This window comes from Nicotiana attenuata, unplaced genomic scaffold, assembly GCF_001879085.1.
Source record: "Nicotiana attenuata strain UT unplaced genomic scaffold, NIATTr2, whole genome shotgun sequence".
Lineage (NCBI taxonomy): Eukaryota > Viridiplantae > Streptophyta > Magnoliopsida > Solanales > Solanaceae > Nicotiana > Nicotiana attenuata.
In genome coordinates, this window is record NW_017671307.1 from 272,408 (window position 1) to 286,296 (window position 13,889).

Below are 13,889 nucleotides of genomic sequence, written 5' to 3' on the forward strand. Positions count from 1 at the left end.
TAAAATCATCAATCGGGACGGACTATGTCACAGTCCCCAATAGTGCACGACCCCATGCTCGCCATTAAGCGTGTGCCTCACCTCAATATAGCACTACGATGTGCAATCCGGGGTTTTAAACCCTCAGAACGTCATTTACAATAATTACTCACCTCGAACCTGCTACATCTCTAGCTTGCGACGCCTTTGCCCCTCGAATTGGCCTCCACACATGGCGAATCTATCCAAAATCAAAACGAGGACATCAAAATATGCCAAGGGAACAAAGCCCAAGCGAAAACAATCAATAACGGGCACAAATCCCGAAATTAGCAAAACCCGAGCCCCGGGCCCACTTCTCGAAACTCAGAAATTTTCACATCAATAGATTCCTCGTCTCCCCACGAGTTCATACATATGAAAAGTGTTCAAATCCGACCCCAAATGGTCCTTCAAATTCCAATTCAAAAGTCCAATTTCTCAAGCCCTAGTTCTTAAATTTTTGGCTTAGTTTTCATGATTCTAGGTGGAATTCACATAATAATAGAGTTTTTAGTCCAAAAATCTTACCTCCCAACGATTCCCCGTGAATCCCTCTTCAATCTCCTTCAAAAATCTCAAAAAACGAGCAGCTATGGGTGAAAATAGACCCACATTCGCGAACAAGACAAGTTTAAAAACGTTCTGCCCAGGTCTCATTTCCTTCATCGCGATCGCGGCACTTCCCTCGCGATCGCGAAGAACAAATTTTAAACTCCCCCAAAATACACTACGCGAACGCGACAAGGAACCTGCAAACGCGGTGACCAGGTGAAATAACCTCACGCGATCGCGAACATTACCCCACGTTCGCAATGCACAAACGACCTGCCAAGACCCGGGTCCAAATGACCCTACGCGAACGTGACTTCCCTCACGCGTTCACGATGAACAATTCCTCAATGCTATGCGATCGCGGGCCTCCAATCGCGAATGCGAAGAACAACTGGATGCCCACCTCGATTCCTTCTATGCGATCGCGAGACAACCCACGCGATCGCGAAGAGCTATTTCCTGCAACACTGAACCTGCAACTTTCTGCTATCTTTTAAGGCACAAAATGGTCCGATTGACCATCCGAAACTCACCCGAGGCCCCCGGGACCTCAACCAAAGGCACCAAAACATCCTAAAACCTTATTCAAACTTGCTCCAATCATCAAAACACCTCAAACAACATCAAATCACTCAAAACACATCGGATTCAAGCCTAAGTTTCTAAAATCTTCCGAAATACGCTTTTGATCAGAAACCCAACCAAACCACGTCCGAATGACCTGAAATTTTGCACACACATCCCAAATGACATAACGGAACTATTGCAACTTCCGGAATTTCATTCCGACCTCTATATTAAAATCTCACCTATCAACCGGAAAACGCCGAAATCTTAACTTCGCCAATTCAAGCCTAAACCTTCCACGGACTTCCAAAATGCATTCCGATCACGCTCCTAAGTCCCATATCACCTAACGGAGCTAACCAAATCATAAAATTTCCGATTCGAGATCATATACAAACAAGTCAAATCTTGGTCAAACCTTTCAAATTTCAAGCTTCAAACTGGGAACTGTTCTTCCAAATTCATTCCGATTACCCTGAAAACCAAAACCAACAATTTACATGAGTCATAATACATCACACGGGGCAAGTCATGCCCAAGAACTGGCGAGAAATGTGCAAAAGCTCAAAACGACCGGTCGGTTCGTTACATCCTCCCCCACTTAAACATACGTTCGTCCTCGAACGTGCCCAGAGTTGTTCCAAAAGCCAACCATTCGCTGAATAGCCTTACCATGCATATACCCGGGGGTGATCCCAAGTCACCCTATCTCATATAGGTCCGATAGCACATAGAAATTGAAATTTCACAATCCAATCTAGCCCATAAACCATAGAACCACATTTCCACTTCTGAAATCATCCACAAGATTAGAATCTCATATCTGTACTCCGAATAAGCCCGAACCAGCTGTAATAACCCATACTTGCAACCTTAGGTGCAATATATACCACATAACTCAAACCTTGTAGCGTTAACTTCCAATCACAGCAGCTGCACAGAACAATCGAATACCGGTAGAAAACCTCTTATCAACTAAAGTCTCATCCCAACGCTTTCATATTCTGCCAAAGATAAAGAAAACACACAGTAAGCCATAATCATTTCTCCGATCAACCAATCATGGAGCTCCCTCTCTGTCAGCAAGGACCATAGCAAATTTTTGAGCCGAACATCGCTATTATCCTTCCAACATACTGAAACCGAATCCGTTGGTCTTCATTCTAGATCCCAACGATCTCATCCAATCCAACACAACTACTCTGGTGACATGACACCTCAATGCAGACTAAAGCCGTAACTTGCGCAATCCGCGCACCAATAAGAAACAATCCGAACATACTCAACTCATGATAATGACTCAAATGAAATAGTTGCACCCCAAGCTTACCAGTACCACCACAACACAAGGCTGAGAACCCGTCTCCCATCATAGAAACAGAACACATGAATCCAACCCAAAGGTCATATCTCCGCATAACTTTGCTGCAATACGCGATCCTATCCGAATACTGCTCCATATGAAACACCTCATGTCACTCTGCTCGAAATTGATGACCACGCTCAATAAATATCTAGAACCAAAGCAATTCATCATAACCGCGGTGAAGCAAATACATAACACCACACATCCCATCATTACATAACCGATGCGCCACCCGCCGAGCAATATCTGATACTACTCCCGCTCGAGCCCCACTGAGAGACCCTAATGACACCGCACTACAGGTGCTTATAACCAACAAATCCCAAGTGCCCTACAACACGGAAAGGTAACTCATATATCTTCTCAGAACTCTAATAGGCTTAATAGCAATCGAGTCACACATCCCTCAGCCATACAAGTCGGAGTCAACCAAGTCGACTCAAGTTAGAACACACATCCACATTGGCCAGCCAACAGACCCCTTATCAAGGAAATTCTGAAGTTGTTCCTTCAAATCCTTTAACTCTGCCGGTGCCATACGATACGGTGTCCGGCATCAACTCTATACCAAAATCAACAACCTTGCCTGGCGACATGCCCGGCCACAAGAAATACATCCGAAAAGTCCCTCACCATCGGAACTGAATCAATATGAGGAGCCTCTGCACTGACATCCATCACGAGAGCCCAGAATAAGAAAAACAATCCTTCCCAGCCATCCGCTGGGCCTTCGAAATATAAAACCACCCTACTAAGAACATAATCCGTCGAACCTCGCCACCCGAACCGTGGCATTCCCGGCATAACCAACATTGCCGCCTTAGCGCAATAGCTCTGAATGACACCACACTGAGATAACCAGTTCATACCCAATATCACCTCCCAAAAACTAACGTACCAAGCAGCAAAAGATCCACTCGGGTCTCCAAACCCCGATAGTCACCACACAGTGCCGATACACACGACCTGTAACCACAACATAGCCTGAATATGAGAACTCCCAGTCTCCAACTCCATATAGCACGCGAATCACCATACCTGATCCCAATTCCGGCGTCCGAATACATACTACACCTCTAATATCCAATCATTCCACGAGAGATACTCTAACATTCTTCTGTGCCTCCAAGCACTCAGATATCAGCAGTCGATCTACAAGAAAGTGTCGCAGTACTACCGAAGTACCATCAACTTAATCACATTGCCTTTTTCTGAAACATAAGCCCTCGTCAAATTACCTTCAACTAGTAATACCATTTCATTAATCATCTGAAGATCATTTCCTTAATCATCTGAAGCTCACTTCTCTAATTACCTGAAACTGCCCGCTGCCTAAGAATTTATGACCTTCCGTTCAGAACTGAACCGTAACCTTCCACACGCAAATCTCTATCCTCCACAACATACCGCATTTACCATACCATCTTAGGATAACATGAGAACTTCATCTCCCTTCCGAGCCACAAACATCTACGTACTCAACTAGTCAAGAACTTTCCATTGATCCCATCTAGGAGAAAATCACTATACATCTCATGCTCCTCATGCCAGCAGAAATTATACATCTCTAACCATGGTAGAAATTATCAAAAACTCTACGAATCCCTTTTTGCACAAAACCGAACCATCAGAACTGACTCCCTCTAACTCAACCAACCTACAAGTAATCCAAACCTAATAGTATTGCCACGAAACACCTGTGGAAACCCACCACTTCATAAGCACTCAAGAACCGATCATATCCATTACCATGCCAATCCGGCCTACTACCAAGCTATCCCATCTATCCGAGTTTCCATTTGATTTACCTTCAACTTGATACTCTTTCTTGATATAACACCACAATTCATCAACCCAGACTCACCATACGAGACCCAACCATGAAACCACACCGTCTAAGGCTCATAAGCCGCTAAATACTCTCTTAAATATTCCCAAAAGCGCCACCTTCAAAATACCTACCCTGAAGGGACTTCCTGCTAATCCAAGGCCATTACCTTTACCTTCCTGATACTGATATATAAAATCCCATAATGATATAGAAAATACCACAAGTCTTGCCATCTTCCACTGAAACTCAGTTTCTAGCCATAAGTACAACTTGCAAATTTCCACTCGTTACCTGTAAAACCCAGAACGCATTAGAACAATTCTCTATAGCCATCCACTCTACCCAAACTGCAATTAGCCCGATCAAAAGAACCGAACAACCTGCGCCTCATTAGCACTCCTGACACTGCAGCATATAACCTTTGTCAAACTTTTCCTTTACTCAAGACATCCTCGGTCTCAATCTCCATAAGCCATGACTGATTCCACCAGTACACTTCAAACTAGAACTAACACAGCACATAACCATGCAATCGCCTAATCAATAGCACACTCCCCCACTTGGCTCGAAGCCATAGACCAAAACACACACGATAACTCATAACGCATATACTTAATTGCTGCCATAATACCACAGTGAGATTAACTCAATCCTTCATAAGCTCGTGGAACACAGACCATCTGGTACTTCATGTCTTCTGCAGATCTCGCATTTACTCACATAACAATTAAACCCATTCTCTTAAGTAGCTCAAATTCAAATTGCAACACACATATTTCACTTGTAATTGAGATCTTCTAACCGACAACATACGGATCACACAACCTCAGAACACTTCGCAGGAGATAACCCACCTGCTTCGCCTTAAACTAACATTTATATATATATACCTTCCACCGTCATAAGCATTACGCAATCACTTAATCTTCCTGAGTCTGGACTCACATCGCAACATGAAGTTTACTTCACTCCCAACTAGGAGACATGAAAAGATTCTCCACACGCCTATAACTCGGGGCTATAACTCGAATCAAGACGGAAATCAAGCACCTAATAGATCTTCCACCCTCCAGCAGACCCTTCTCGTCGCTACTAAATCATATCAATACATCTTGCAGTCACATCACTCTCATCACGTACTATCCAGTCATTACTTCCCCTAATAGGGACACAACAGACCACATAGATCCAGAAACACGTGCTCACACAATCAGCACCTCGGTGCTCAAGATATAGGCAAAAATTCGGCCTCGAGCCCTCCAGGCTGGCCCAACATCAGCACATAGAGATCACATCTCGCCCCTCAATCAGGGGATCACAAGCCATCGATGCACATCCAATATTGAGCGCTCGTTCGCGCATACAAATGCGTGGAAGGAATTTCAAGAGTTACATTTCAAGCTGAATCAAGGACGCACGATAAGAATTTAAAGAATATGGAGTTTTCCTAAAGGTTCTGCAGCCTCTCGAGGATAAATACAGACGTCTCCGTACCGATCTGCGAGACTCTACTAAACCTGCTCATGACCCATGAGACCTATGTAACCTAGGCTCTGATACTAACTTGTCACGACCCTAAACCTAGACCCGATCGTGATGGCGCCTCTCGTGAAGACAAGGCCAGACGACACATTTCAAACTAGTCTTTAAGCAATTAAACAATAAGAATTACGTCTAAAACATGATATAAACTCAGAAGTAACAATGACAATACAAAACAATACGCGGAATGCAACCCAACTCAGCCCGATACCGGGGTGTCAGTAGTCATGAGCATCTACTAAGTCTAAATACAATTGACTAAGTGTGGAATGTACTAAGTACAGACTAATAAAATAAGGAGGGAGAAAAGCAGTGCTGCGAACGCCGACAGCTACCTTGCTAAACTCCAATAACTCAGTCTCCGATCAACCAAAACCCGATTTGCACACATGGTGCATGGAGTAAAGTGAGTACTCCAACTCAGTGAGTAATAATCATAATAAAGACAGAGTTATAATAAATCACGAAAAGAGCTTCAACATGCCGTATAGAAGCAGTTTCAAAAGCCAATAGAGAGCAATGAAGCTGAAAAATCCTTTAAAATATCTTAGCTCAGTTTAAACCCTTTTTAAAATAACTTTTTCAACAGTTGTGCAAATGAATGCAGAACAACTAGTGCAGATAAGCACAGAAATTCGCCCCTCGGGCACAAATACACAATTAAGCAAGTAAATGACAAACAAATAAGAAAGATAAGCACATAAGGTTCGCCCCTCGAGCACCATATCAACAAATTCGCCCCTCGGGCAATATCTCATAACAGTACCAGCCCCTCGGGCAATCACATAGAACAGTACCAGCCCCTCGGGCAATCACATAGAACAGTACCAGCCCCTCGGGCTATATCTCACATCACATTGGGTACCCGCGCTCACTGGGGGTGTGCAGACTTCGGGAGGGGCCCCTTACGGCCCAAGCGCAACAACAAGCCATCTCGTGGCATCATAAACAGGTCCTCGACCTCATATCAATATCAAGCCACCTCGTGGCGTACAATCTCAGGCCCTCGGCCTCATAATCAAATCAGTGTATCACCGCTGCGGCGTGCAGCCCGATCCCAAAGATATGTATCATCGTTGCGGCGTGCAGCCCGATCCCAAAGATATCCTCACAACACAGGCCCTCGGCCTTACTTAGTCAAAAATCACGTAAGCCTCTCGGGCAACAGTAAAACAGTATTTCTCAGCCCAAAACATCATTTAAATATCATTTGAGTATTAAAACAGAGTAAACATGGCTGAGTTTTGAAAACAGTGGGAAATAACATGACTGAGTTCAAGTATAAAGCCAAAACAGTGAGGAAACATCAACAACAATCCTCGAAGTGTTCAAATAATTGGCACGGAGCCCAAATATGGCATACATCTCAAATAATGATGATAGCAAATAGATTTCAATCAAATACACGGTAAAATCATCAATCGGGACGGACTATGTCACAATCCCCAATAGCGCACGACCCCACGCTCGCCATTAAGCGTGTGCCTCACCTCAATATAGCACTACGATGTGCAATCCGGGGTTTCAAACCCTCAGAACATCATTTACAATAATTACTCACCTCGAACCGGCTACATCTCTAGCTCGCGACGCCTTTGCCCCTCGAATCGGCCTCCACGCACGTCGAATCTATCCAAAATCAGAACGAGGACGTCAACATATGCCAAGGGAACAAAGCCCAAGTGAAAACAATCAATAGCGGGCACAAATCACGAAATTAGCAAAACCCGAGCCCCGGGCCCACTTCTCGAAACTCAGAAATTTTCACATCAATAGATTCCTCATCTCCCCACGAGTTCATACATATCAAAAGTGTTCAAATCCGACCCCAAATGGTCCTTCAAATTCCAATTCAAAAGTCTAATTTCTCAAGCCCTAGTTCTTAAATTTTTGGCTTAGTTTTCATGATTTTCTAGGTGGAATTCACATAATAATAGTGTTTTTAGTCCAAAAAATCTTACCTCCCAACAATTCCCCTTGAATCCCTCTTCAATCTCCTTCAAAAATCTCCAAAAACGAGTAGCTATGGGTGAAAATAGACCCACATTCGCGAACAAGACGAGTTTAAAAACGTTCTGCCCAGGTCTCATTTCCTTCATCGCGATCGCGGCACTTCCCTCGCGATCGCGAAGAACAAATTTTGAACTCCCCCAAAATACACTACGCGAACGCGACAAGGACCCTGCGAATGCGGTGACCAGGTGAAATAACCTCACGCGATCGCGGACATTACCCCGCGTTCGCAATGCACAAACGACCTGCCAAGACCCGGGTCCAAATGACCCTAAGCGATCGCGACTTCCCTCACGCGTTCGCGATGAACAATTCCTCAATGCCATGTGATCGCGGGCCTCCAATCGCGAATGCGAAGAACAACTGGATGCCCACCTCGATTCCTTCTATGCGATCGCGAGACAACCCACGCGATCGCGAAGAGCTATTTCCTGCAACACTGAACCTGCAACTTTCTGCTATCTTTTAAGGCACAAAATGGTCCGATTGACCATCCGAAACTCACCCGAGGCCCCCGGGACCTCAACCAAAAGGCACCAACACATCCTAAAACCTTATTCAAACTTCATCCAATCATCAAAATACCTCAAACATCATCAAATCACTCAAAACACATCGGATTCAAGCCTAAGTTTCTAAAATCTTCCGAAATACGCTTTTGATCAGAAACCCAACCAAACCACGTCCGAATGACCTGAAATTTTGCACACACATCCCAAATGACATAACGGAACTATTGCAACTTCCGGAATTTCATTGCGACCTCTATATTAAAATCTCACCTATCAACCGAAAAACGCCGAAATCTTAACTTCGCCAATTCAAGCCTAAACCTTCCACGGACTTCCAAAATGCATTCTGATCATGCTCCTAAGTCCCAAATCACCTAACGGAGCTAACCAAATCATAAAATTTCTGATCCGAGATCATATACAAACAAGTCAAATCTTGGTCAAACCTTTCAAATTTCAAGCTTCAAACTGGGAACTGTTCTTCCAAATTCATTCCGATTACCCTGAAAACCAAAACCAACAATTTACATGAGTCATAATACATCACACGGAGCAAGTCATGCCCAAGAACTGGCGAGAAATGTGCAAAAGCTCAAAACGACCGATCGGGTCGTTACAGGGACCCACCATTGTGGACCTCGAGGGGTGTCCAACACCTTCCCCTCAAGGTAATTTGAGCCCTTACCCGATCTCTGGTGATGCAAACTGGTATAATATGAGTTATCTGCTCTAGGTTCCCTAACGCACCTTAATCCGTTAGGTGGCGACTCTAACTAATTCCTTTTCCCTACCCTCTCAAAGGAGTTGTCAAAAGTCGAAACCCGATTTCGCGAGGAAAAGGGGGCGCGACTGCATAACGACCCTGCTGGGGATTATCTTTAGGCTCTTACCATTACGAACTTGATCTACATGAATTAGTCTCTCTCGATAAGCGTATTTGTTATTTTGCTATTATTTGAATACCCTGCTCTTGTTTTAGCCTTTTATTACTACATGCACATCCTTTTCCCTATTTCCCCTTTATATGAACTCATATGCAACTCTTCGTTTAATTCGATTACAATGTGTGTTTTCCCTTATTTCCTAATCATGTTCACTTGTTCCAAACTTTTAATTTTGCTATATCATGTCTCTCCCAATCCTTACCCCCTTTATTTGCTTTATTACAATTCCTTCATTTCACGAACTAACTTCTTCCCTGTTTTTCTTTCCTTTATGTCTTTGCATTCATTCAATACTGCATTTATTTTCAAACATGTGAAAATACTTGACAACGTGTTATTTTTTGCATAAAGCATGCTCAACATCATATTCCACTCGTGCGTACTAATACCATAGCGGCACTTGATGAGTGTCCGCGCTCTTCCTAAAATTACCCTTTAAATTTGGAAAGGCTTATTTGCAGTAAAACTAGTCGATCAGCGGTGCAATCGACAGTTCCGTGCCTTTCCCTCTTAAGCTATCCGCTTGAGGGTACCAGTCTAGACTTCTATAGAAACCTTACTCTGATAACAACTGTACATGCATCATGATCAAACCTAGCCTGGGTTAATATGTTGTCCGCATAATAACCCTCTAAGAAAAACCTTGTCCAAAGTCCACCGGGGTTTCCATAATCCCAAAGGGCGCAACCACGATATGTGCATTATTTGGAGAAATAAATGCCGACATGCTAATCGCTAATGTATAAGTAGACGAATCCGGAGAGGGAAAGGGTCTAACCCTGTTTATTTTGTAGAAAATGAGGCACGAAGTCCCCATGTTCGGCATGGTCCGAAATATACCACCGTTATTGCTGGATTGGTGGGAAAACCTTTCGCCAAGCAACTTAAATCACGTGAAAAGGGTTCTTGGAAACTTACACTCCTTATTGGACATCCAGCCAAACAACATGCTGATCGAGGCTGCTACTATGTTCTGGGACGAAGAAAGGGTTGTATTCCATTTTGGAAATATAGAAATGACTCCTCTTTTGGAGGAAATAGGTAGATTCGCTGGATTATCATGGGATAGTCCCGGTTTACAAGTACCAAAAAATCGCACTACCAGGGGGTTTCTGAAGATGATGGGTCTGAGAAACAATGATGACTTGGCATGCCTGAAGAAGTCCTACATGCCCTTCTACTTCCTCTATGAACGATACGGACACAACAGATCTTACCGTATCTTTCATGACGAATTCTCCATCACTTCCCTGGGTTGGACTCATCGTAGGGTTTTTGTATTCATCGTCTGCTTTCTGGGTATGATAGTGTTTCCAAGCCAAGGGGACAGAATTCACACCAGGTTGGCCATGGTAACCAAAGCTTTAATGGAGGGAATCGAGGGACAAACATATACTATTGTTCCGATGATTGTAGCAGAAATTTATCGGGCTCTGGATCGTTGTAGGAAAGGGTTCAAACATTTTGAGGGTTGTAACTTGCTGCTGCAGATTTGGTTGTTAGAACATCTTCAGAGAGGCCAATACCGCCAAGAGTTTCCACGGAGACCATGGAATGATCACATAGCTTTCCACCATCCGAAAAGAATGACCTTTATCCCAGACAGGTTTGCACAACCAGAGAATGCTACGGAATGGGTACAGTTTTTCAGCAATTTGACCGAGGAAAAGGTTCATTGGATGTTCGAGTGGTTCCCTACTAGCGAATTCATCATCAGATCCAGGGATGTTCCGCATCTGGTGTTGATTAGGTTAAGGGGCATACATCCCTATGTTCCTATCAGGGTCATGAGACAAGCTGGTAGAAAACAAGTCATACCGCGAGTCTCCAAAATGAGTCATTACAAAGCAGATTTTCAGGATGACGCCATTCCATACAAATGTGAGGCCCAGCACATGTAGCATTTGAAGATTATCGTAGAAAGGGATACCATCGAGCCAGATCGATATCACGCAGGTCATGTGTACTTCTACCCATCATGGTTGGAAGATAACATAGCAGGAATCGCCGAGCCAGGGGTTGGTCAAGGAAACAGGCTCGTAGATGAGGCTGCTGAAGCACAAGTGAAGTATGAGAGGCTACGCAAAAGAGTCCTTGAGTCCGAAGCCAAGCATTTGGAACAACATAAGATCGCCATGGAGTCAATTAACGAGTGGAGGGAAATGGCTACAAGGTCGACAGAAAGGTTGGAATATTTGGAGCATGGTCTAATGGAACTGGAAGGGAAGATGAGGAAAAGGGTCGTAGATTGTCAGAATACAGAGGGCAACGAAGGAGGACACCTAGCAAGGGCGTACCTGCTGCTGGACATGCACGACCTGGGGAATCTGATCGACGGAGCCAAGAGGGTCAAGTATGGAGAAGGTCCCTCTGGGACCAAGTAGATTAGATTTACCTGTTGGAATTCGAATGTAATAAGGCAGATGCCATTAGTAACTCATTTATTTATTGTCATTTTTAGGTTCATCTTATTTATTACATTAATGAAATGAGGCATTTATCGGCATTAAATTTCTCCAAATCTACTTGTCGCTAGGCCTACCTCGGGCACAACGAGGTTCCCCAAATTAGGACGCGAATTTACGTTCCTGCAATACGTGTTTAAATACTGCAAATACTTTGCAGAATCCTTACTGACTTGTTTACCTTTTTGTTTTTTTTCTTTATTTTGATTATTCCCATCCCCTAAGGTTGTTTCGCACATACTAGCATCGTCGGCATATAACACCAAATCCAGAGGCCCTCCACCTCTTCCTCCTCCAAGTAATCTGAAAAGCAAGGGAAAGGCTAAGATGGATGATATGAGTGGTATGCGGAAAGAAAATGCTGCGCACGTGGAGAATGTTGAAACTTCAGACGGTCAGAGTACTCCGGCATAGAATGAGTTGGTCCTACGGTTGGAACAGAAGATACTAGAATTGCAAGGGGAGCTTGAGCAGGTCCGCAACCTGGCAAACCTTTCCCTCACCCTAAACATCCCAGACATTAACCAACAAAATGCTCAAAACCCAGTACCTCCTCAAAACACACCAAACTAACGTCCAAAAAATCCTCCCGCACCCCATCAATACGCAACACCTCCCCAAAATCCTAATCCTCCACCAGTACCAACTCCCCCTCAACACCAGCATCTCCCGGCTCAATACCTACAAACTACTTTCCATACTCCTCAGAATACCCCGCAACCTATCCCTGATCCGCAAAATTCAACTAATGATCACCACTACACTCAAAACCCCGGCACCCACCAAAACAATCCCATATACGTGGAAACCTTACCTCATTCCATTCAACCAATCCCATACACACCAGAATCCGCTGAGAAGGACCTGTTCATTAAGAACATGGCAGAAGAGCTCAAGAAGCTCACAAGCCGAGTCCAGGGTGTCGAAGGAGGCAAAGGTATTGAAGGTTTGAATTATGAAGATCTGTGCATTCCGCCAGACGTAGAACTGCCGGAGGGTTACAAACCTCCTAAGTTCGAGATGTTTGACGGAATAGGTAACCCGAAGGTACATTTTAGGACATACTGTGACAAGCTCGTGGGAGTTGGGAAAGATGAAAGAATTCGCTTGAAGCTGTTCATGAGGAGTCTCACTGGAGATGCCCTATCTTGGTACATCAGTCAAAATCCCAAGAAGTGGATTAACTGGGTAGGCATGGCATCAGACTTCATGGACCGATTCAGGTTTAATACAGAGAATTCACCAGACGTCTTCTACATACAGAACCTCAAGAAGAAACCAACGAAAACTTTTCGTGAATATGCTACTCGATGGAGGTCAGAAGCTGCAAAGGTCAGGCCGGCACTAGAAGAAGAGCAGATGAACAAATTCTCAGGGCCCACAATACTATGAAAGGTTAATTGTCATCGAAAATCACAAATTCTCCGACATTATCAAACTCGAGGAAAGGATTGAAGAAGGGTTCAAGAGCGGGATGGTAACTAATTTTGAGGCATTACGGGCTACAAACAAAGCATTACAGTCAGGGGGTATGTCAAAGAAGAAAGAAATAGGGGCAGTGATTGTAGCCCAAGGTCCAAAATCTCCACTCACATACCAAACACCTCCACCACATACCGACCTTCACCTCCCAGATATCCTCAATCCGCTACCGCCTACCACACTTATAACACCCAGTCAGCCTATTATCATTCACCCCAACTCGTCAAAACTATCAAAAACGCAAACCCAATTTCGATCGTAAACCGCCCAGACAATACACCCCTATTGCTGAGCTCATCGACCAGCTATATGAAAGACTAAAGGCTGCCGAATATGTCACCCCTATTCCCGTTGTCGCCATGGAAAACTCCTCCCAATGGGTCAACCCAAACAAAACATGTGCATACCATTCCGGCATGAAGGGGCATACTATTGATGAATGCCGCACTTTGAAAGACAAGATTCAGACCCTGATTGATACCAAAGTCAAACAAGCAAAGGAAGCCACACCCAATGTCCGCAATAATCCCCTCCCAGATCATAGGGGCGAAGGAGTAAATGTGATAGAAACTGATGAAGAATGGGATCCTGAAG